This window comes from Frankliniella occidentalis, unplaced genomic scaffold (genome assembly GCF_000697945.3).
Source record: "Frankliniella occidentalis isolate FOCC.00 unplaced genomic scaffold, Focc_3.1 Scaffold22, whole genome shotgun sequence".
Lineage (NCBI taxonomy): Eukaryota > Metazoa > Arthropoda > Insecta > Thysanoptera > Thripidae > Frankliniella > Frankliniella occidentalis.
In genome coordinates this window covers 1,107,172-1,110,358 of record NW_026267152.1, presented here as the reverse complement: position 1 = coordinate 1,110,358, position 3,187 = coordinate 1,107,172, and the positions used below count along the sequence as shown (strand labels likewise).

Genomic DNA, 3,187 nt, shown 5'->3' with positions numbered 1-3,187 from the left:
GCAGCAGCAGCACGCGGCCGCGTCTGGAAGTCTGGAGGACTTTGCGGGAAGCGGGTGGTACAGCTGCTCGGCAAGGTTGTCATCGGGTACGTCCTCGCCCAGCACGACCTGACGAGGACACATGTGTACCTTCGGCTCCTCCCCGCCCAGCAAAAGTACCTCGGCGAGGCCGCGCTGCGCGCGTGGGAGGCCCGCTCGGCGGGCTCGGGGACGCGCGCGCGGCGCTGCTGAGCCGCGAGGCCGAGAGCGCGCGCGCGTGGGGGGGCTTTGATAAATGTCTCCTAAGAGTCGCGTTGTTCTACTTTTCGCGGTGAAATAGTGGGTCCAGGAGGCGAGCAGCTCGCTGCAGCAGCAGCAGCGGCGGCGCCGGGGGGTAAAAAGCGCCCGGGAAAGAGCCGCAAGCAGCTCCGCGGGCGCAGCGAGGGCGGCTAGTGCCCCGGGCCGCGGGCCCTCGCGGGCGTCGATCATCCGTCTCGGGCAGCGGCACCAGCGTCCAGCGGACATGCCGGCCGGGGGAGCACGACCAAAACCTTCCACCGAGTCGAGCAACCCGACGAAGTCTGAGAGGGGCGACACCGATAAGCGGTAATTGGAAACTCAACTCGCCATGGTCGCCAAAAGGGGCAATCAATCTACAGCCGTGACGCCCCAGACTTGAACTCACCTTTACTTATTACGAATTGCTTCCAGCATAGCGTCGTGACCTCCGTGGCCTCGACCGCAAGCGCGCTCGCGAATGACAGCCCCCCGCTTCTCCTCCCCCCCAAAACCTCACAGCATGAATAATAATTCGCAATACCTAATTCCTTCCCGTTTTACTTTCGCCCCCCACGGGCGGTCTGCTGCTGCTGGGCTTCTCATCGCCTCAAAGGAAAGAAAAATCTCACGCGGAGAGAGTGTGGGCGCAGAATGAGGAAGTTATTAGGCCCGTCAGGAGCGCCCGCCCCCGCCCCGCCGGCCCCGCCCCACCGGCGCTGGCTCTGCTCTCACGGGGAGAGCGTTGCTTGGTGCTGCGGGGCGCCGGCGCGGGGCAGTATACGCGGAACCACACCGCTGCCGGGGAGTGCTGCTCAAAATGGTTATGCATGTGGGCCGAGGGGAAGCCGGCGTCCCACAAACAAGGAAACAGATTTATTAGGTGAGCAGCTGTGTGTAGAGTACGTGCGGGGCCGGGGCGGAACGTACCCGCCCGCGGGGCGCGCACGGACCCGCGCACGGACCCGCGCACAGACCCGCCCCCGCACCGCCGCACCACGGCCGAGCGGCGCGCCCACGGCGCGGGCCCCCGAGAAAGTGGGCAAAGGAGCGACTTAACATGGCAAGAACAAAAGCAGTTTGCCCTGCAGTCTGTGTGTGTGTGTGTGTGCGTGTGTGTAAGAGAGAGAGAGTAGTTGTGTGTGTGAGTGTGGGGTACAGAAAAGGGGGGGGGGATATAAAGTGGGAGAGAGAAAGAACAGGGAAGAGACAGAGGAATAGAGAAGGGAAAGGACAGAGGGAGGGAGATGTAGAGAAGGGGAAGGGAAGGGGGGTAGGGAGCTGACCCCTACTGAATATGACGGGGGTGGACCGTGCGCCGGAGGGTTCGGTGGAAGGGGGCTGGGAAGGGGTAAGCACAAGCTGAACATTACCAGCGGACACTGCAAAAACCTCAGCCGTAATAAGACTTCGGGGCGATCCTGTCCGTGAGAGAGGAAAAGGGGGGAAGGGGGAGTGGAGACGGGAGGAGGAAGGGGGTAAGGACGGAGGAGGGAAGATATCCAGTTAACTCTCGACGCCACCCCGCCAGGCGCGCGTCGCGCCCTGGAGCCGGAGCCAATGAGAGAAGAATTAACGGGATCAAGAGAGAGCGCGGTCTCTAGGTCAGAGATCGGGTGGCTGGGACGGAGTGGTCCGGATGAAAAAGGGTGCCGCGGCCAGGCGAGCCGAGCGGAGCAGAGCAGAGAAGCGGCCAGCGCGGACGGTCCAAAAGGAGAGAGCGGCCAAAAGTCGGCTCATTCACACAGCACCTTTACGTGCCGTTCAACAATGGGAAAGAAGATTAATGCGCCGTGGAAAACTGGAAAGGGGTGGGAAGGGGGGTTGGAGCTACGGAGGAAGGGAAGGCAGAATTGGGGAATGGAAGCTAAAAGTAGATAGAGAGCGAAAGAGAGCAAGCGAGCTGTCCGGGGGAAAAAAAAAAGTTTGACAACGTTTTGAGCGTGACGTGGGGACGCAGTGCAAGGGCGTTGCTCTTTGGGCCCCTCGGATCGCCCGGCGTCACGCCGCCGCCGCCGCCGCCAAGCTTCTACAGCCGCGGCGCGGCGGTGCGTCACCCCCGCGCAGAGCATTTGCCAGGCCGTATTCTAAACACTTCCAAACAATTTCACCCCCAACAACCCACTCAGATAAACCTCCCCGCGGAAAACTTTCTCCCCCAAACACCCCGTTCCCCCTTGCTCCCCCGCGGTGTGGCGCGCCAAACAGCCCTCCCAATACATGCAAACACACACACACTTGAGATGAAAAAGTGTTCGACTCGCGGCTCGTTTCCGATGGGCTGCGAGGGTTGTGTGGAGGCCTTGGAGGGAAGGGGAAGAGGGCGGGCGGCTCGTTTCGCGCGCCCTGTGCCCAACCGGTTTAGTGATGTCATTAACTGGACCAGCCGGTTGGCTGCCATAACTGGGCGGGGGGATACGGGCAGCGCGAGCCCCTCCTCGGCCTCGACTAGGCAGGATCCTTCATTAGGACCCTCCAGAGGACCCCACTACCCCCTGCAGGACCCTCCAGGACGGACAACGGCCGTCTCCTGCCGAACGCCAAGAACCACGTCGATGGGCTTTGATATCGCCTTGGACGACTCAGGGTCCTCAATTAAAGAGGCTAGAAATGACAAAAGACACATCCACTCCCACTCCATTTCAAATTCTTCGCACCCAGAAAAATTAAACAAAGGGGCAACTGTGGCAATACTTTCAAATCAAGTTCAAATGGCTGAGACATGAACAATTTTGCATGTCTTGCTTGCCTTCTCTGTAACGTCGGTAAAGGCTACACACCACAGTGTTGCGGGTTTGCGCACCCGATGTGGCCTAGCTCTTTGGGTATGCAAACCCGCAACACCGTATTAGCCTTTACACTCGTTATTTTACAATGGTCCTTTGCTTTCTGGGAGCAACTGTAAGACTTACTAGAGAAGCAAAGGTTTGTA

At 60.3% G+C, this 3,187-nt stretch overlaps 1 protein-coding gene across 2 annotated transcripts in view; it reads right to left on the bottom strand.

Annotated features, from left to right (window-relative positions):
- The window catches only part of LOC113210980 (heterogeneous nuclear ribonucleoprotein H), an 11,074-nt gene that overhangs the window by 2,614 nt on the left and 5,273 nt on the right, over positions 1–3,187 (bottom strand). The window lies entirely within an intron of this gene.